Raw genomic sequence first — 23,357 nt, forward strand, 5'->3', positions numbered from 1 at the left:
GAAAAAAGTATTGCTACCAGGGTTCAGTTTTTACATGAAGAGGTTTACTATAAGCAAACCATGTTTAAACATGTCTCTGCAATAACTGAATAACTGTAGACAGGATCTCTCAGGAATATACTCACTTGTCTTAGTTTTGTTTGAGTGCCCCAAAAAATCAAATCAAGACAGTGATTTTTAAGGGGTCTGTTGGGCCAGTTAAATTCAAAGCAGAAAGATCAGCTCAGAAGGTTACAGTGTTGTTTCTTGAGATTCCAAAAGGGCTATCTTTAAGGACATAGGGCAGTCACAGGGGCTTACAATGAGGAAGTTTTAAGAAAATTCAAAACTGCATTAGTGAGAAAAAGACCAGGAAAGTTAAGCCAAGGAATGTTTTTCCATTATAACAATGCAACTGCTCATTCTTAAAGGGTAGCAAGAGCTGACCTATCAGAATTTCTTTGGAAAAACTTAATACAAATACCTACAGTCCTGATCTTTCCCTTCAGCCCCCCACCCCCTAACACACATACACCGCAAACTCAAAGAACATGGAAAAGTAACACAGTTTGACTCCCATGAGTTTTTCCAAAGTGCTGTTTTGATATGTTGTAAATCAAAGAGCATTTGAAGATCTGTCTTGATCTTGAGCATTTCAAGATCTAAAGGACATTTTAAGATCTATCTTGAAGTATAATGTTGTTTGTCATAAGATAAAATCCATAACCCAACAAGGAAGATCAGTTAATATTACTATTATTCAAATTAACGCACCAACCACTAAAGCCAGTGGTGATAAAATTATAGAGTTCTACTAATTTCTTCTGTCTGGAAATTGATCAAACAGGCGATTAAGATGTACTAATAATTAGTGGTAATTTGAATGCAAAGGTTGAAAACAAAGAAGGAAGATCAGTACTTGGAAAATATGGCCTTGGTGATAGAAATGATGCTGGAAATTACATGACAGAATTTTGCAAAACCAATGACTTAAATTCATTACAAAAACAACTGTACACATGGACCTCTCCAGATGGAATATATACACAGAAATGAAATTGCCTACATATGTGAGAAGAGAGAGTGGAGCAGTTCCACATTATCAACCTACACAAGGCCAAGTTGAGTCTGTGAAACAGACTATCAAATCATTATATTCAAGTTCAAATTGAATCTGAAGAAAATTAAAACAATTCCACAAGAGCCAAAATATGACTTTGGACAAAACCCATCTGCATTTACAGATAATCTCAAAAACAAATTTGATGCATTAGATGCTAATGACTGAAGACCAGAAGAGTTGTGGGAGGACATCAAGAACATCATACAGGGAGAAATCAAAAGATCATTAAGATGATAAGAAAGAAGGAAAAGACCAAAATAAATGTCAGAAGATACTCTAAAACTTGTTCTCCAGTGTAAACATGCTAAAACAAATGGAATAAACAAGAAGGCAAAGAGCTAAACAGAAAATTTCAAAGGGCAGTTCTAGAAGACCGAGTTAAGTATTACAGTGAAATGTGAAAAGATACGGAGTTAGATAAAAGAGAAGAACATGCTCAGCATTTCTTAAGCTGAAAGAACTGAAGAAAAAATTCAAGTCTTGTTTTGTAATAGTGAAAAAATTCTATGGGTAAAATATTGAATGGTGTAGAAAGCATCAAAAGAAGATGGAAGGAATACAAAACATGAAAAGTTCGATGTTCAACCATCTTAAGAGCATATGATAAAGAGTCTCTGGTACTTTAGGAAGAAGTCCAAGGTGCGCTGAAGGCATTGGTAAAGGACAAGGTTCTGGGAACTGATTGAATATAGATTTAAATCGTTCACAAACTGATGCAGCACAGGAGGCACTCGCCCATTTATGGCAAGAAATTTGGAAGACAGCTATCTGGCCAATTTATAGACTATGTGAAGGATTTTGATTATGTGGATCATGACAAGCTATGGACAGCATTTTGGAGAGTGGCTATTTGGAAACAGCTCTGGTAGTGTAGTGGTTACGAATCGGGCTGCGAACCGTAAGGTCAGCAGTTCGAAACTACCAGCTGCTCCGCCGGAGAAAGATGAGGCGATCTGCTCCCGTAAAGATTTACAGCCTCGGAAACCCTATTCAGGGTCGCTATGGGTCGAAACCGACTCGACGGCACTTAACAACAACAACAACAACTGTGGCCGTGAGGAACATGTACATAGACCAAGAGACAGTTGTTTGAGCAGACCAATGGGACACTGAATAGATTAAAATCAGGAAAGGTGTGTGCCAGAGTTATATCCTTTCATCATATTTATTCAGTTTGTATGCTGTGTAAATAAGATGAGGAGGTGGATTATATGAATAATGTAGCATCAGGATTGGAGGAGGACTCATTAACAATATTTGATATATAAATGATGCAACCTTGTTTGCTGAAAGTGAAGAGAACTTAAAGTACTTAACAATGAAGATCAAAGAATATATATTTCAGCCTTCAGTATACCTTGCATTTTAATGTAAAAACAAAACAAAACAAAACTCCTTACCACTGGACCAATAAATAACATCATGATAAAAGGAGAATGATTGATTGATTGAAGTTATCAAAGACTTTATTTTCCTTGGGTACACTATCAACCCTCATGGAAGCAGCAGTTAGGTAATCAAATAACATATCGTACGAGGCAAATCTGCTACACAAAAATCTTTTTAAAGTATTCAAAAGCAAAGATGTCAGTTTGAGGACTAAGGTGTGCCTGACCCAAGCCATATTTTCAATATCATGAAAATTGGACTATAATAAGGAATACTATAGAAGAATTGATACATTTGAGTTATGATATTGGAGAAGAATAGCAAAATCACCATGGACATCCAGAATAACAAATACATTTATATTGGAAGAAGTACAGCCAGAATGTTCTTAGAAGACAAGATGGCCATACTTGGGCTTTTGTACTTTGGACATATCAGGAGGGACCAGTCCTTGTAGAAGGACATCATTCTTGGTGAAGTCGAGGGTCAGCAAAAAAAGAGGAAGACCCCCCAGTGAGATGAACAGGCACAGTGAAAGCAGCAATGGGCTCAAGTTTAACAGCGATAGTGAGGTTGGCTCAGAATGGTGCAGTGCTTTGTTCTCTTGGTCATAAAGTCACTATTAATCTGAACTGACTCAACAGCATTTAACAAATCAAAAAGCAAAGAATTCTTCAGGAAATGGTTTTGTGGATGCTGTTGTTAAATACTGTTGAATTGGTCTGATTCATAGTGATACTGTACAGGGTTTCTGAGGAACAACTGCTGGGTTTGAATTAGTGACCTTCCAATTAGAAGTCCAAAGATTATCCTACAGTTCCCCTCCAAGAACCCAAATGTTGCATTAAAGTTCTCTAATGAAAAAGAATCATCAATACAAAGAAATTTATTTAAAGAAAACGAGCTCTAGCACTGGTGTGATCTGACACGTCTAAAAGCTGTAGGTCGGATGGCCAGAGAAAAGTCATCCCATCTTGAGTTCAAAATTAGTCGATCAAGTGGTAAAGTAGAAAAGGAATTCTGATGACGATTTATAATGTGGAGGAAGATAGTTCTCTTGGGATACTTCCTATATTGTTTTCTAGACTTTCAGCTAACTAAATGCGAACCACCCCACATTATCTAGAGTTATGTAGATAACTCTACAAGTTACATAACTACAAGTCATGTAGATAACTTGACTTAAGGCCATCTGATTGAACCATTTGCTGTTGTTAGCTACTGTTGAGTCTGCCCCCAAATTATGGCAACTTATACACATTCATACTGAACTATTAGAATTCATAGGGTTTTCAGTGACTTAGTTTTGGAAATAGATTGTCATACCTTTCTTCCTAATCTGTATTAGTCTAGAAGCTCCGCCAAAACCTGTTGAGATAATCACATACCAATAATTCTTTGTGAATTTAAACTAGTGTTTGACCAAACAACTGGACACAATGGTGAACCCAAGTTGACACATAAAATTAACTATCTCAGGGAGCCTGCCAGACCTCACCGTATGTGCCTCTTCATCAACATCCGTATTGCTATAATAAACTGTAATCGTAAGTGTGGTACTTCCCTGAGTTCAGTGAGTTATTCTGGTGAATTAGCAAAACCAAGTTGGTAGTGAAAATGCTGATATTTGTAGCTAATTGGTTATAACTGAAGTATTGCTGATTCCCCTAAGTTTATTGCTTCCATGCAGAGGAGGTAAGAGTCAGCAGGACAGAAGTGTCATGGGAACTCCCAAATTTGTAGCAGATGTCTGAGGTCTTGGGCAGACTTGGCAGTCTAGAATACTTTTTAATTGTGTGATCTGACCTAGATCTAGTATTATGGTCAAAGGAGGAAGTACTATATGTATAGCTGATGTCAAAGAGAGCATTTATATGTACAGTTTGATTTGGCCTCAGAGAAAGCAGAGATATCTTATATTTGCCATATATATCTCTCAAAACTTGACAATGTCCTTTTTATACTTTAGTTGCTCATGGGACTTCCTTACCCATATTGTAGATCAATGCTAGTTAGACCTTAAGGAGCTCTGGTAGCGTAGTGGTTACGAATCGGGCTGCGAACCTTTAGGCCAGCAGGTCGAAACTACCAGCTGTTCTGCGGGAGAAAGATGTGTTCTGCTCCTGTAAAGATTTACAGCCTTGGAAACCCTGTACAGGGTCGCTATGGGTCGGAAATGACTCCACGGCACTTAACAACATAACAACAAGTTAGACCTTATATAAAGCATAGCTTTTGCTTTTCAAGTTTTTCAGTTGGTTTGGTTCCTTAACATCACAGTCTTCTCTCTATGGTCACATTTTTTTGTGAATGAGCTGTGTCTTTTAGCAGTTACTCTTGTGAGCGAGCATATGTTGATGGCAAATGAATGAAATCTACAATTTTGTTTTCAAGGGCACTGGAAAATGGTAGTTTGTTGTTGTTAATGCTATTGAGTTGGCTCCCACTCCTGTCTATAGAACAAAATATTGCTGGGTTCTGGCCATTCCCATAATCATTGCTATATTTGATCTCTGGTCAAATTTTGTTAATCATCTATTTGAGGATCTTCATGATTTTCACTGGTACTCTGCTTTACCAACAGTGATGGAATGACCGAAGTAAGCATGATAGAGTCTTGCCATGCTCTCTTCTAAGGAGTATTCTGGCTGTGCTGTTTCCAAGACAGATTTGTCCATTCATCTATCAGTGCATGATATATTTACTTTTTTGTTTGTTTGTTTGTTTTTTGACAACATTCAAATGCGTTTTCTCTTCTTTTGTCTTCCATTTCACTACCCAGCTTTGGCATTCACGTGGGATTTTAAAAAATTCTATGGTTTGTGTCATGTACAACTTAATCCTCCGAGTGATACTTTTACTTTTTAACATTTCCAAGAGGTCTTTGAAGTAGTTTTATCCAGTCCAATACTTTGCTTAATTTCTTGAATGCTGCTTCCATAGAAACAAGAAAAATGAAATGTTTCATCTGAGAAAGGTGAACCACTTGACAACTTCAGTTTTAACTATTTATCATAATATTGTTTAATTTTTCTGTTGTGAGAATATTTGGTTTCTGTAAGTTGAGGGTAATCCATACTGAAGGTTGCATTATTTGGTCTTCACTAATATGTGCTTCAAGTCCTCCTTATTGTCAACAAGCAAAGTTGTGTTATCTGCATATTATAGGCAGTTAATGAGTCTACCTCCAATCTGATGCTGAGTTCTTCATAGAATCTAAATTCTCAAATTATTTGCTCAGTATACAGTTTGAATAAATATGGTGAAAGGATACAACTCTGCCACCAGTTGTTTCTGATTTTAAAGCATACGACATCCCCTTATTCTTTTCAAAAGACTATTTCTTGGTAATATTTTTAATTTTCAGGATTTCTAATTCATGCTTACATATCTCAGTCATTTCTGGTTCATGTCTACATGTTGTTTGTTTCATAATTTCCAGTGGTGACTTATGAGTGAATTTCTTCCTTTATCTTTCTGAGTATTTTTAAGGAGATTCACTTTATAGTTATTTTTTAGAGGATTGCTATATTATCTGCATGTCCTCATAAGTTGATTCCTTTGTTGAGGTTTTTCAGCCATCTTTTAAGTCATTAGCTTTGCTTATGTCTTTTAGAACTTTAATATGCTAAATCTTTTTGAATTGGTGTTTGTGTATAGCTGTGCACACATTTATTTTCTTTTGTCTATGCTCAGCCATCTGTGTCTAGGAGCTTCCTCTCCAACAAGTGGGATACTGCATTTAGAATCAGTTCTAATACGGAGCTTTCAGGACTTTCTTCCTAAGGAATGTTACAGTGATAGTTTCTGACGCTAGATGGTTCACCCTGGTCCCAGTTGGGAGGATGGCACTGTTCCCTCATTTTTTTAGGCGACAGCTGTGGCAGTGATTGCTCCTTTTTTTATATCTAATTTTGTTTTGTGGGGAAACTCTGCCCCAAACCTATGTTTCAAGATTTTAAAGACATTCTTGCCTATTGTTACATATGGTTAGTCTTCTTACTTTCATAGAGTTGATCCTCAAAGAGTCTCATTCTGCTTTTGATTTAGGAGTTTAATAGAATTGTTGCTTCCAGCTTAATTTATTAATATGAATTTCAGTTCTGCTTTTGTTTCATAGGGATACCTATACAGTGTACCAATACTTTGTCATGGCTATACAGTCAGAGTCAGGAAAAGAAGAGAGTCTATGTAAAGTCACACCACTCTCTTGATCAAAATTCATCGTTTTACAGCGAAATTTCTTTCAAACACAAATTCAAAGTTGAAAAAAAATAAGTTTAATGCATTGCTCTTGACTAATTTACATTTCAAATATGTATAAGGTTAGCCCACAAAAAACATCAAAACAGCAACTATCTAGGTAAATATTTCAGTTCAAAATTATTCTTTACTTTTCTCTCTTTTTATTTTATGCTTTTCTGATTTTTACTTCCATAATCCAAACTCTAAAATTTAAAAGTTCAGTTTCTCAGGTCATATTCCTCTTTACAATCTCAAGTCTTATAATAAGACAGGCTTGTCATTTATCAGCTTTAATTCTGAGCTCTACCCTTGGAACTTTCTTGTGATTTAGATAAAAATGTCAGGAAGGAGTTGGAGCAAAGATTTAATTTTCCTTGTTGTTGTTGTTGTTATATGCTGTGGAGTCAGTTCCGACTCAAAGCAACCCTGTACGGGGTTTCCGAGCCTGGAAATCTTTACGGGAGCAGAAAGCCTCATCTTTCTCCCGCAGAACAGCTGGTAGTTTTGAACTGCTGATCTTGTGGTTCACAGCCTGATTCGTAACCACTACGCTACCAGAGCTCATTAAACTTGGATGGAATGCTATAAAATAGCTTCCTAACTTTCTGATTGTGAACTACTTTGTGCATTGCCATTGATAGTAAAGAGAAGTCAATTTACATCTCATTTGGCTTCTAGAAAAATTTTACATATTTTTAAGATAGTTTTCCCTTTTTCCAGGTACCATGTTCATATATTAATGAATTATATTTTCTGCATATCAATTATAAATGATTTCATCGTTTCCTTTAATTTGGATGTTTCTGGAGAAAATAATTCATCATTTGTGGTGAATATCAAGAAATTTGCAGCATCGAAAATTTTAGCCAATTTTCAAGCTAACGTATTAACATGCAGTAGTTACAGGAATGTTGGCAGAAGTCATGAGATTCTTGGCCAGAGACCAAGAAAATGATGACGCAGGACAACAGAACTTAGTGTTTGTCTACATCAATTCTCTTTGCTATCCAAGTCCTATTGGGGAAATGCAAATAGTCCATAAAGAATGCTTGCACATAAAGCAGGCTATATTATGCATATAGTAGATGAGCACAGAGTTTGAGGAATTTTCTGCTTTTATAGTAAGCAGAAGTAACCTATTCTTTTTCTGAATTGAGGGGAGGCTGTTGCTTAAGTACTCTAGGCTTCCCTACAAAGAAAAACTTGAAAAAATTGTCCTAGAAAATAGCAGTCAGGGCATCAGGGAACTATATTTTAGGCTTATCTATTGTTACAAGTTGAATTGTGTCTCCCCGAAAATATGTAGTGTGTATTAAAACTCCTGAACCTGTGGTTATGATCCCATTTGAAAAAAACAGGTTTCCTTTGTTATGTTAATGAGACAGTATTAGTGTAATGTTTAAGTCAATCTCGTTTGAAATCAAAGAGCAGATTGAACAAGCAGCATAAGAAGAAGGCAGAGATAGGGGAAGATAGATGTCATGCCTTATGACATCTCCAAAGAACCAAGAAACAGAAGCTGAAAAGAGATAAAGTTTTTCCTCAAGCCAGATGCCTGAATTTGGACTTTTAACTTCCTAAATTATGAAAAAACACATGTATTTGTTAAATGTACCCATTTGTAGTGCTGATAGTTTTATAACAGCACTGGATGCATAAGGAACTGTGGTGAGACTTCAGGATCAGCATGGGACTACTAACCATAAGATTGGTGGTTCAAAGCCTTAATGATTTACAGTCTCACAAGCCCTATACAGGGTCCCTATGAGTTGGGATCGATGGTCCTGATACTAAATGAGAAGATTATTGATAGTATAACACTTATTAGATATTGAAAACCTAAGTATTTTAATGATAAGAATGAATAGCCAACAGTCATTAGCTTTTGCGCTAGTACTTTACATGATCTCAGTTACATGCTATTTATTAATAGCAGAGATTAATCCTAGATCTCTGAGTTACCTGAGTGGAGCAAAACCTGAGCAAGCATAGTCCGGACATGAACTGTGGCAAATAAATACATTTTGTTGTGTTATTAATTTGCTATTATTTCAGTGTTGTTTGTTACCGCATCATAATTTAGATGTTCGTAAACAATGCTCCTTAACATTTTGAAGTCCCCTTATAATCTTTCTATTATGATTTTTTTCATTAATGTTTGAAGCCCATCACCATGGGTACAGTGGGTTAAACACTGAGTTGCTAACTGCAAGGTTAGTGGTTTAAACCACCATCTGTACTCTACAGGAGAAAGGTGGGGCCATCTGCTTTCATAAGGGTTCATAGTGTCCAATAGCATCAGCCTTACAGTGAGCTAAAAGTCAGAGTCAACTCAATGGCAGTGGGAGTTCTTAGTTTTATATTACTATAAAATGTTAAAATATGAATGTAAAATTAATACACATAATTTTGAATAATCTATTTTTTAGACCTTAGATATTTTTAAGTATTCCCAGCAGAACATTTGCTTTCCTATTGAACACATTGCTCCAGAAATCACCCTATATCACCAGTATAGTAGATAAACATACATAGTCAGTTGAGAAAGATAATTTGTGGAGGTTTAATTATTAAAGAATAAATGCATATCACTTTACGTAATCCTGAAGAGTTTGCACTTTGTTACCATGCTTCATAAGTTATAAGCTCTAGATTTCTACCTGACTACAAGCAGCTGCTATGCCTTATAAACTACCAGAACAAAACACGATTTTTTAATAGTGAAAGAATGTCACAATAATGAATACTATATTTAAAGATTATTCTTACAAAGAACTTACAAAGAAGTGATGACATAAATAAAACCATATTCATCCTTATTGTTGTTGTTGTTAAGTGCCTTCAAGTTGGTCCCAACTCAGAGACCCTGTATAGGGTTTCTAAGGAGCAGCTGGAGGATTTGAACCACAGACTTTCCAATCAACAGTCCAGTACTTATCCTACAGCATCATACAGTGGTTCAAACTCCCCAGCACCTCCTTGGAAACTCTATTCAAAGTATCTGTGAGTTGGAACCGACTGGACAGCACTTAACAACAATGTTGCTTTGTATACAATTCACTGTTATTGTGTTTGAAACCGACTTTGCAGTCCAGTATTCTGTTCCATAGTATCACACCAGGACTCCATAGACTCAAAATAAATAGCTTATAGGGCTCTGTTTCTTCCTACCAATGGCTATTGACCTTCAGATAAATATAACATCAAAAACAGCTCATACTGCTTAATGATTTGCAATTTGTGATTTTCTAGTAATTTCTTTATAGTTTAGAGATGAGACTGTGTTGCCTATGGTTATTTGTTTTGGAAATGATAGGAAAAGTACTTGTCTATTGAATGTGATACAAGAATTAAAGGAGCCCTTGTGTGGTGCTTTAGGATAAGCATTGTTCTGCTACCCACCGTGTCAGTGGTTCAAACTTAACAACTGCTCTTCTGAAATGCTGTACAGGATCTTAGGAGCTGGAACCAACTCAGTGGCACTTAACAACTACAATAGAAGCAAAAGAAAAAAAATGTATTGATCCATATAACTAACTACAAAGCCCATAGAATAAATTTTGCAAGCTTCAGGCTTGGCTGGATCTAGGAATATGAACAAGATCATCAAGAATCTCTTTTCTTCATCTTTGACTTGATTTTTCTCTCTGCTTATTTGCTACATCTGCAGAGTAGCTATATCAAGTAATCTTGAGTCTCATTGTTTGCAACTCCTGAGATTTCAGTAAGCAAGAGGTAGCTTTAATATAACCATCTTTCAAAAATATTCAGGTTTGCCATAGTAAATCATTTGTCAACTCATATGAACTAGAATGCAGGTAGAAACCACCCAAAAGGAAAATACATTAGTATCCTCAAAATTGATAGGCTCTCTCTTATTCAGGAAGGACAATTTTTTATGTTTTACAGGCCATGTACTAATCGCTACAATGAGAATCTAACCCACTGTATATTGGGTTGAAATCTCATGCAAACACCGCTATTTATTAATTGATAATTGAAGTGAGGATAATCAGACTTATTTAGACAGAAAAGTAACCAAACTTTATGAACATTCTTCAAGAATTCAAGTTAAACACTGAAACTTCAAGTAGATATGCAGAAGGGACATTTCATAGAATGAGTAGCACTGTTACAATGCAAAGGTAGGGTCCAACTTTATTGAAAATCTAGGGTTATGTCATTTAAGATATAATCAGATTATTTGATCACATGTCTGGATGATGTAGGATGAATAGAGGGACAAAGATTCCAGATCTTATTAAAACACTCAATTAAAAGTTGTATAGGTTCAGATGGTAATTATTGGTTTTCAGCTCATGGAAATCTCTTTATGAGTGGGGTGAAATGGGCCTATTCTTTTCTGAGCATTCATTTAATGATTCATATTTTCCTTAATCTATTTTATTATGAAATAGGATAAGTGTAAGTTGCATTAATCATTGTTGATGGTGAGTGCCATTTTTTCCTACCCGTAATGATCCTGCTTCTGAGCAGCAGCTGGTGAGGCTGAACAACTGATCTTTCAGTTCAAACTAACTTTATAGGCCAGTGCATTAACCCGCAGTGCCACATTCCTACCATATATACTGATGCTGTTGCTCTTAAGTGCTTTCCAGTTGGTTCTGACTCATAGTGACCCTGTATAGGGTTTCTGAGGAGCGGCTAGTGAATTTGAACCACCAATCTTATGTTTAAATTGAGTTCTCAAAGAATGTTCATTAAGTTTGTTTGTTTTTTTACTTGTCTATCAACATAAGTCTGATTATCTTGTGGTTCAAACTGACCTTACAGTCCAATGCTTATCCTACAACACCACATCAGGACTCCAGTATGCTAAGACTTTGCCATAAAAAGAAGACAGCTTTTAGGAAAAAAAAAAAAAGAAGACAGTAAAGAATTGATTTTATCTCCTGTTTTAATGCCTCTTACACATTACTTAGAAGCCTCTAACTTCCTGGACTCCTTAATAAAAACTTCCAGTCATGTGGTAAGACTTTTGACATAACAGAAATTTCACTAACATCTTTTCAGCAGCTGGCGACTTTTGTCTCAGGAGGGAATCTCTCACTCTGCTCTGGGTTATTAAAGCTAATTAAAGTGGGGACCCTTGTTTGCCTTACTGTCGCTCCAGGTCTCTGGAAGGGGCATCTTATCCCTTCGCATTCCTCTGTTCTCATTTCATGGTGGTGGCAGAAGAAAGGAAGCAAATACTATCCCACTGGGTCTCTAAGCTGAAAGCAAAATCTCTGTGAATAGTTATTTCTAATACAGAGGAGGCAATTTCCAAATTTACTCTTAAGGAAACATTATCCCCCTGATTAATTCACAGCTGGGAACTTGTTTAACTATACACAATTTACACATGTTTCTAATACAAATCCGTCCCACCAAATTATCTATGGAAATGCACTTTTTAAATAGAATAATTTTAAACAACATTTTAAGGGACTTTTGGAAGACTACCCATATTTTGATCAAAGATAAAGAATACTTATTGAGGAGAATTATAGGAGAAAATGCTTGAATTTTTAGGACTTTGAAAGACACCGTCTCACATGCAAAAAGTCACTCTAAATTTAAAGTATTTTGAAAGTCTAAGATGTTACGCCAGCACTCATTTTCCAGTCTGTCGTACTGGGGTGGATTGCATGTTGTGATACTGGAGGATATGCCACTGGTATTTTGAATATCAGATAGACACGTTTCATTGAAGCTTCTAGACCAAGAGAGAATAAGGAGGAGAGGCAGGCAATTTCTGAATGTTTAGTCACTAAAGATTCAGAAATCTGTATATAGGGGGATCATTTAGATAGGATTGTATGGGCTAAATGGGTCAGGCTAAATGGCTCAACCTTGGAACTACAGGACTCTGGGATACAGGGATCGAGGCATAGTCTAAATGGGTAAAAGAGGGAAAATAAGGTTATAATGCTTGACTGTCTTATGGATATTGGTTTCCCTTGCCTACTATTGTAAAATAGACACTTGAATGAGACAGAAAGGAATACTTAGAAACATAGTTACAGAAAGCTTGTAAGGCTGTCTGTCTTCAGCCTATAACTGATTCGAATACCTAAAATGGGTTCTTTAACTTGCTCAGTGAAATAGATTTGGTGGGGAGCCTTTGTAAAAGTGTATAGGACCTTAGGTGGAATACTGAACCCCATCTAGAACCTTCTGAGGTGGGACATTCCAACTTGAAAGGACATGCAGACCATCCTGGAGCAGCTAGAAGAAGATGCTTCTTGAAAGACCAGCAGTAAAAATCCAAAACAAAAATGGCAGTCTTATTGGCTACTACAAGAACAAGCAAGTTGTTCACTGGTGAGCCATCAAGGCAAGCAATCAAGTCCCTTCAGTATAAACCCCTCTCAAGAATAAAACTTAAATGGAACACATTAGCAGGCATGTAAGCTTTCTGGTGACCATGATGGTCTACTGGTGAGTGGAAGAGGGGGAAAGACAGCAATGAAGAAATGGGCCAAGTTCAGCCATGTTCCATAGACTCCTGTAGGCCTGGAGATGAGAGAGAGAAGAGAAAGGGCTGATTAGTCTGAAGTATGGTGAGACCTGGGGACTCCTGAGCTCATGGACAGAAGCATAACCACAGAGGGCTGGAACTAAGAGTGACACATCCCGCTGATATGAAGTTAGGAGAGACACCCAAGAATGTCCAAACTTGTAGTTTGGTACCCATTAAACCTAATTTTAATGGCTTGATGGACAGAACTCAACTAGAAGAAGATTAAAAACAAAAATCTTGATAAAGGAAACAAATGTAAATTACTACAATTTGATGTATGTGACCTACACTTATGGATGTTGTAGCTCAAAATACCAACTGATAGGGAAGGAATGTTCACATCAAGTATGAATCCTATCCCTTCTGTATGCAGGTTTCATAGGGATGGGCAACTTAGACATTGGCTACCTAAAATGGGGGAATACATAGGCACGAAGTGACTGAGTTAAAAATTTTCAACAGGGAATTTAGTTTCAGAGTGTGCGGGTGAAGGTAAAATCCCCATTGAGTAGTTTTCATCTTGTCTAGATGCTTCTGGTGAAAGGAGATGCAGATAAGATTCTTTTGATTCAATAATGAGTAATTATTATCATGACAAATTGCGACTGTGACAACTGTAAATGTAGAAGTTTTGTAACAAAAAGGGGGGAGTAGTTCACCTTACAGCCCAGGGACAGAGGATCGTAAGACCATCAAGGGAGAAGAGTATGAACAGAATGTGGGAATCTAACCAGAGAAGTAGTAACACCAGAGATGGAGGCAGAAAAGGGGACTTGGAAAGATACAGCAGCTGAGGACTCTAGGCTCATGGAAAGAGAAAGGCTGTGTGCTGGTAGCCAGGAAGCAGGCTTTCAGAATGTGCCCTTTGGTTAAAATTATTATATATTCATGAGTGTTTTTGTGTACATCCCACCACCACCAACAACTAAAAAAACAACAGAGGGAATAGAAGCAAATACTGTATAATGGTGATCCACGGAGGAGATTGTAATCATTGCAATGAAACGATGAGTGTAAAATCGATGTTCTCCCTTGTAAACAGCCATTCAACTCACAATACAAGCTCTTAAAACAAAACAAAAACCCAAAAACCAGACAAGGGTCAACTACACCATAGTCCTCAAGGTGGCATCTTCGCTTTTTAATAGCAGATTTACCCAATTCAATACATTGCTTGATTTGTTAACTCCTGCATTACTGGAATTAAAGTAAAGCCTTAGTTGAATGCGAAAACAAAACAAAAAATCCTTATGAATAGCAGAAGAATATTATTAATTGTGCTGTCTGATGTTGAAAATATCATGAGTAGCACCAACATACTTTTAGTTATAGTGTAGGATGGTGAGCCTCTCTAGTTGGAAGCATTTAAAATACTACTAGGAAGGAGGGAGCTGCCTCCTGAAACTAGAGTTGACTATGATGACATGAATAAAGTACATTACGTGTTAGATGATTCCTTTGTTTTTGTTTCTACTTTTTAAAAAAGAAAAGGTAAATTTTTGAAATGGTAAAATTTTTTAAAACTGTATGTAACTGATAAATTGTTTAGGAAACCATGTGGTAAATCTTATGCTCACAAACGTGCGGATAGTTCATCTTGTTTTCAAATAGATGTTTGTTCAATTTTTTATATTTTAAATTTTAAAATGTGTTTTGTTATTGTTAAGTGCTATGAAGTTGGTTCTAACTCACAGTGGTCCTGTATAGGGGTGTCCAAGGTGTATGTGAGTAAGTAAATGCATGTCTCTGAGAGCACACCTTTTTTATGGTACCAATATCACAGATTTGATTGGGTTTTTTTCTATAAATTAAACAGGAGCTTAGTGGCACAAACAATTTAAGTGTTTTAATAACTAAAAGGTTGGCAGTTTGAACCCATCCTCAGGCAACTTGGAAGAAATACCTAGTATATGCTTCTGAAATGTCACAATCTTGAACATTATGGAAGAGGTCTAATCTGCACATATGGACTCACCATAAGTTGGAATTTATTCAACAGTAGTCAGTTGGTAGCTTATTTATCAAAAACGTAATTATGAATACAATGATTTTAAAATACTTACTGATTTTTTCTCTTTCCATCTCTCTGAAATAATGTGCAGAGTTTAATTAGGTAAAGGTGATTGGAAAGAATCCCTGGATTACTTCATTTGCAATCTTGTGTGTAATTATGATAACTGTAACACACACACAGGATGCAAATTAAATATATATATATATATAATGGCTACTCCTTTCTAACTATGTCATATCCTGTTTATTTCACTTTTAGTAAAACACCCCTCAAGTATACAACGACTTCAGACTGGAAGAAGTAAGAGGTTATAATTATTGCAGCAACTAAGCAATTATTGTTGTAAAAACTAAGAAATTAAATCAGAGGGTATAAATATTACTCCACAATTTGATGTGTACCCTTGAACAATATCATATACAAATAAAATTTTTTGAAGATGATTCAAAACGGTATCAGCAGTACCCTGAAAGAACTGCCAATAATTCAGAGAACATGATCAAGAGATATCATTGATGATGCCAGATGGATCTTGACTGAAAGAACAGAAAACCACAAAGATGTTCACTTGTGTATTAGCTATGCAAAGACATTCAACTGTGCGGATCATAATAAATTATAGATATTATTACAAAGGATAGTATTCCAGAAGACTCAACTGTACTTACATAGAACCTGTACATAGACCAAGAAGCAGCTGTCTCAATACAACAAGAAGCTGCTGCAAAGTATAAAATCAAGAAGAGAAGTCAGGGTTGTGTCCCTTTACCACACTTATTTAATATGTATGTTGAGCAAATAATCTGAGAAGCTTGATTATATGAAAAACAGACTATACGAAGAACACAGCAACAAGTGTGAAGGAAGACTAACAATTTGTAGTATGCAGATGGCACAGTCTTGCTAGCTGAAAGCTAAGAGGACTTGAAATACTTACTAGATGAAGATCAAAGATTAGAGCCTTCAGTATGAATTATAACTCAAAGAAAGAAAACAAAAGTCTTCGCAACTGGACCAGTAGGCAACATCATGATCAACAGAAAATATTGAAGTTGTCAAGGATTTCATTTTCATTGTGCTCATGGAAGCAACAGTCAAGAAATCAATCAATGTATTGTTAGGCAAATCTACTGCAAAAGACCTCTTTAAAAGGTTAAAGAGCAAAGATATCACTTTGAGGACTACAGTGTGTCTTATGTTGCTTTGGAGTCCTGGTGTGGTGCTGTGGGCTAATGCATCAGACTGCAAAGTCATTTCAACTGCAAGGTCGGTGATTCAAACTCATGAGTGGCTCCTTAGAAACCCTATACAGGGTCACTATGGGTCAGAATTGACTTGACGGCACTTAACAACAACAACAACCCAAGCCATGATATGTTCAATTGCCTCAGATTCATGTGAAAGCTGAGGGGGAAAACAATGATAAAGGAAGACAGGAGAGAATTGATGCATTTGAAGTTAGGTGCTGGTGAAGAATATTGAAAGTACCCTGGACTGCTAGAAGGAAACAGATCTGTTTTTGAGGCACTTCGATCAGAATGCCCTTTAGACACAAAGATGGTGAGATTTGGGCTCACATACATTTGACAAATTATTAGTAAGGACCAGTTATTGGAAAAGAACATCTTGCTTAATAAAAGAGAGGGTCATCCAAAAAGAGGAAGTTGCTCAAGAGATGGATTGACATAGTGACCACAATAATGGATTGACACATAACAATTGTGAACATGGCGTAGGGCTGGGCAGTGTTTAGCTCTCTTATTTGTAGGGCACTATGATTTGGAACTGGAGTCCTAGTGTGATACACTGCACTGCTGACCACATGGTCAGTGGTTCAAAGTCTATAGCCACTCATTGGGAACCCTAAGTAGACTCATTGAGTTGTCAACAACTCCATGACATTTAACAACCACAAAAACAACAGAAGACATCTAGCAACAACAGCTAGTCTATTTAAACACTAAACCAAACTTCACTGTCACTGAATCAAGTTCTGACTGTAGTGGTCCTATAGGACAGAGTAGAGCTGCCCTATAGGGTTTTCAAGGCTGTAAATATTTATGGAAGTAAGTCTATCTCTCACTGAGAGTTTGATGGGTTCAAACCACTGACCTTTAGGTTAGCAGCCAAGAGCTTAACCATTGTGCCACTAGAAATGCAAATGATAGCATTTGAAATAGGAGACCAGGTCCTAAAAACTCCAGAATCAAAAAGTTTTTTAATGAAGTAATTGGTTTATCATTTTTTACCATATCTTTCTGTAAGAAATACACAGCGCAGAGAGATAGTCCATCTGTTTTCCCTGTCACCCAGAATTTCCCTTTAAAAATTCTAATAGTGAAAAATTTTAACTATCCAGTGTTTATTGTTCAAGATCTTTTTTATTTTTTCTTTGCAAAATATAAGAAACTAAACTCAAACGAGTTTAAACAAGATTATGATTTGTTAATAGGCTCCAGAGTTGCCCTTGAAAACTAAATTTAGGGTTTATGTGCATATTAGCAGTTGCTCCTCCTAGAGACTCAGTTATAATCAGGATGCTTCCTCCATTTCTCAATTGCTCCTATCTGTATGTCTATGACATTCTTCTCTTTTGATGAAGACTTATTTCTATGCTCCTCAATCTATACAACACATAAACACCTGGGGCTTCTGAGTTTACATATTCTAATTTTAATTATATAGTGAGAGCCTGATCTAACTTTCCATTATTCAAAATTTTAAGTATACTAGTGATTGGAGTCTCTTGGACCTGGTGCCCAGTCATAGAGAGCCACCTGTGGCCAGAATCGGTGAAGATAATTTTCAGGATACAGTGTTGTGTGAGTATCATTAAAAAGGTGAATCTCAGTAGAAGGGGAAAAGAAGGTATGAATGTTATCATAATCAGTGGAGTAATGTGCAGCCAAATAGGAGATTTTACTCTTGTTCCAGATAATCCATTGATTTTATGGATTGTTGTAGGATAAGAACTGCTAACTTCTAGGTCAGCGGTTCAATCCCACTAGCCACTCCTTGGAAACCCTATACGGGGTTGCCATGAGTTGGAACTGACTCGATGGTACTTAAAAACAACAGCAGTGTTGGGCTGAGTTGAAATATAATCAGAAAAATAAGAAAATTCATGTCTATAGGCTTTCCAAGGCATATTGAATATAGAAATACAGTTTTCTGTTGGTTTCTTGTGATTGTTTTCCTTTTTCAGTGTTCTCAAATTGTAACATAGTTTAATGAAACAACTAATAAGATAAGATATGGAATATCTGATTTTGGACACATCTAGTTGATCATAGGAGACCCGGTGTGGTATTGTAAGATAAGTACTGGACTGCTGATCACAAAGTTGAAGATTCAAACCTACCAGCCACTTCTTATAAACCCTATACAGGGTCACTGTGAGTTGGAACCAACATGACAGCACCTAACAAAAGCAATAGATTATAAGGATTATTAAAAATAATGAGGGGTATCTTAGTACTAAAGGAACCCTTGTAGTGTAGTGGGTTATGAGTTGGACCATTAACTGAAAGGTCAGCAATTCAAATCCACCAGCTGCATGATGGAAGTAAAATGAAACTTTCTGCTCCTGTAAACAAATACATCCTCGGAAAATCTATACAGTGCTGCTACAAATTGGAATCAACTCCATGGCACATAACCTCCACCATCACCATCTTAATACTGAGTTTTTATAATATTTCAAGGACTCTTTCAAGAGTGCTTTTCTATGAACAAATTTAGTCTTCATAATAATTGCTATCTTAATTTTTTCTGATTGTGATACTGAAGCCAGATCATTTTAACTTGCCAATGATCACATACTTTGTTGTTGTTAGGTGCCATTGAGTCAGTACCAACTCATAACGACCTTATACACAACAGAATGAAACACTGCCCGATCCTGGGCCAACCTCACTATTGTTGCCATGCTTGAGTCCATTGATGCTGCCACTTTGCCAATCCATCTTGCTGGGGATCTTCCTCTTTTTCTCTGATCCTCCACCTTACCAAACATGATATCCTTCTCCAGCGACTGGTCCCTCCTGACAATATGTCCGAAGTATGAGAGACGAAGTTTGGCCATCCTGGCCTCCAAAGAGCACTCTGCATGCATTTCTTCCAACACAGATTTGTTTGTTCTTTTGGCAGCCCATGGCACTTGCAATATTCTCCTCCAACATGCTTAGCAAATGACAAAGTACTGATTTAAGAAAAAAACCTATTTTCGTGGACTATACCTTTATCTCTTCTGTTATTCATAATTACACTAGAACTAAGATGTTGGTAAGAACAGTTTAGAGTTTAGCTTCGTAGTTCTTGTAGATTGAAAGTGATCGTCTTCACAGATTCACACTGGAACAGGGGTGGAAAACCTTTTTTCTTCTAAAATTTGTAAACTCATTCGTGGACCATATAAAATTATCAACTTTTAAAATAAGCCTTCTGTATTTGGTCAAATATTTAATTAATTAGAGTCTTGGTGTAGCACTGTAGGTAATTCAATGGACTGCAATGTCGGTGGTTTAAGCTCATGAGATGCTCCTTGGAAACCCTATACAGGATTGCTGTAAGTTGGAACTGACTTAAAGGCTCTCAACAACAACAAGGAGTCCTGGTGTGGTGCTGGGGTTAGTGCGCTGGAATGAAAGTCAATTTGAACCACATGGTCGGTGGGTCAAGCTTACCTGCCGCTCCTTAGAAACCCTATACAGGGTTGCTAGGGTTGAAACCAACCTGATGGCACTTAACAACATCAACAACAATGTGATGTCTAGAACTGCAGTTATCTCGGCAAGGTCAGACAAATGACTTTGTGGCTTTATACAACCCATGGGCCGGACATTTACCTCTCCTGCACTAGAATCTCATCCTGCATAGTCTTCCGCCTGGCTTATGTTGCTTTTCTGTAGTTTTTGCTCTATTACATCTTCTGCGTCAGTGTGACTAATAGCAAAGCTCTCAATAGCAAAGCTCAAAAAATCTTTTGAGCATCAGTTGTAAACCAAATGTATTCTTTCTTCCAGTAGTTCCTGATTGCAAGAAATGAGGTTTAGAATATGAGTGACTTTACTCATAATTAGAGTAGGGTAATATATCAGTAGTTGTTCGTTGGTCCCTGGGTAGTCAGTCTTGGGCTCAGTGCCTGCCTATTATCTAATTAACTTTCATATGAGAGCAATATCATGTACAAAATCTGACTAACTTGGCCCAGCCTTTCAGCCACAGTCATAATAGGTGCTATAGGACACGTACAGCAAGCCACAATACTCAGTATCGTTACAACCATGCTACTAAAAATTAAAGCCAAAGAAGAAAAGTCTAAAAAAAAACATATTAGACCTGAAAGGGTCTTAACCACATTTTCTGTGATATGGTTCTCTTAACAAAGAATTGGAAACAAAAAGAATGTATGTCCATGGTAGAAGGGGCAGAATAGATAACACAGGGGCTTACAATTTAGGTATAATTGTTGTTGTTAAGTGCCGTGGAGTCGGTTCCGACCCATAGCGACCCTGTACAGGGTTTCGGAGGCTGTAAATCTTTACGGATGCAGAAAGCCTCATCCACCTCTTATTTAAAGGAGCCTAAGCTCTGGTAGCGTAGTGGTTATGAATTGTGCTGCGAACTGCAAGGTCAGCAGTTTGAAACTACCAGCTGTTCAGCAGGAGAAAGATGAGGCTTTCTGCGCCTGTAAATATTTATAGCCTCAGAAACTCTGTACAGAGTGGCTGTGAGTCAGAACCTATTCCATGGCACATAACCACCACCACCAAAATCTATTTTGGGAGATAAAATTCACATTCATGCACACTATCATGAGAGATATTTCTCTATTTTAACTTCAGTATCTTATATTTATCTGCACAACATATCCTGTAATTAAAGTTTGATTTGTTTCATACTCTTGCTCTCTATACAATGATGGTGTGGCACTTTGGGCTAACAAGCTGGATGCAAAGTTGATTTGAATCACAAGATAGGTGGTTCACGCTCACCAGTTGCTCCTTCGAATCCCTATATAGATTTGCTATGGGTCAGAACTGACTCGACAGCACATAACAACAACAATACAATGATACACTTCCTTTATCTTTATAATTAATTGTAGGTACTGACCTGCCTCTAGCCTCATCCAAAATATTCAGTACTTACGCCTCAGCAATCTCCAAGCTTAACCTATGAAGACAATCTCTTTTTCTTCCTCAGAGAGAAAACCGAGATCATTACGAGGCTTATTTTTCAACTCCCTGTCACCCCAACCTCTTTTTTTCATGGTCAGTTCTATGCCCATGGTGGCCTTCATGTTTTCCCTCTCCAAAGAGGAGACAGGCATCCTGCCACCTTGCTGAAGTACATTCCTCCGTCTTTATTTAGGCCCATTTCTTCCTTGCTCTTAACACAACCATTCTAACAATATTAATATGTTGAGAATGCAGTGACTTCATATGATAGGCATTGGACTGCAAACTCTAGGGTTAGCATTTCAAGACTGTTGCCCACTCATGGGAGAAAGATGAGATTTTGTAATATGATTCTGAGACTTAGAGCCTTGGAAAACCTACACAGGGCCGCTATGTGTCGGAACTGATGCGACAGCATGTAACAATAGCAAATATTGTTGCTGTTAGGTGCCATTGAGTTGGTGCCAACTCAGAGTGACCCTGTGCACAACAGAACTGTGCACTGCCCAGTCCTGTGTCAACATCACAATCATTGCTACCCTTGAGCCCATTGCTGCAGCCATTGAACCAGTTGATCTCATTGGAGGTCTTCTTTTTCTCTGACCTTCTAAACAAAATATCCTTCTCCGGGGACTGGTCCTGATAATATGACTGAAGGATGAGAGACGAAGTCTGGCCATTCTGGCTTCCAAGGACCATTCTTGCTGTACTTCTTCCAATACAGATGTTTATTCTTTGGCAACCCATAGTATTTTAATGTTTTACTCCTATACTATAACTCAAATACATCAATTCTACTATGGTCTTCCCTAATCAGTGTCTAAGTTTCACATGCATATAAGGTTATTGAAAATACCATGACCTGGGTCAGGCACACCTCAGTACTCAAACTGACATCATTGCTCTTGAACACTTTAAAGAAGTCTTGTGCCAACATATTAGTCTAATGCAGTACATCGTTTGATTTCTTGGTGGCTGCTTCCATGAGAATTTATGGTTGACCAAGCAAAATAAAGTCTCTGACAACTTCATTCTATCTTCATTTATATGGATGTTGTTTATTGGTCCAGTGATGAGTATTGGTCCAGTGATGAGTCTATATGGACTGTGTAAGTATGGTGAAAGAATACAAACCTGGAGTACACTGTTCCTAAATTTAAACCATTCAGTGATCTCTATTTCTGTTCAAATAACTGCTTCTTGGTCTATGTGAAGATTCCTCATGAGCACAATTAAGAGTTCCAGAATACTCATTCTCTGATATGTTGTCCATAGCTTGTCATGATCTATATAATCAAAAGACTTTGCATAGTCAGTAAAGCACAGGTAAACATCTTTTGGGTATTCGCTGCTTTCAGTCAAGATCCATCTGTCATTAGCAATGATACCTCTTGTTCCACATTCTCTTCTGAATCTGGCCTGAACCTTTGGAAGTTCTCTGTTAATGTATGGTTACAGGCATTTTTGTGTCATCGTTAGCAACATTTCAGTTGTATGCGATATTAATGATTTTGTCCGAGGATTTGCACATCCTTTTCGGTCACCTCTCTTTGGAATGGACACAAATATGGACCTCTTCCAAATTTCTGGGCATAGATGAGTAAGTAGCTCCAGTTCCATATTAGTTTGTTAAAATATTTCAATTTGTATTCCGTCAGTTCCCTGTGTTTTGTCCTTTGCCAGTGCACCTTAGACTTCTTTTGTCTGTATCATTGGCTCTTGAGCATATGCTATGAAATAGCTGAATAGCAACCATTCCTTTTTGGTACTGTGACTTGTCTTTTTCTTCTTTTGAAGATTTCTGCATCATTCAATATTTTGCCCATAGAATCCTTGCAATATAAGTTGAGACTTACTGTAAATATATATATGTTGTTATTGCTGTTGTTATGTGCTATG

This window comes from Chrysochloris asiatica, unplaced genomic scaffold, assembly GCF_000296735.1.
Source record: "Chrysochloris asiatica unplaced genomic scaffold, ChrAsi1.0 scaffold00151, whole genome shotgun sequence".
Classification (NCBI taxonomy): Eukaryota; Metazoa; Chordata; class Mammalia; order Afrosoricida; family Chrysochloridae; genus Chrysochloris; species Chrysochloris asiatica.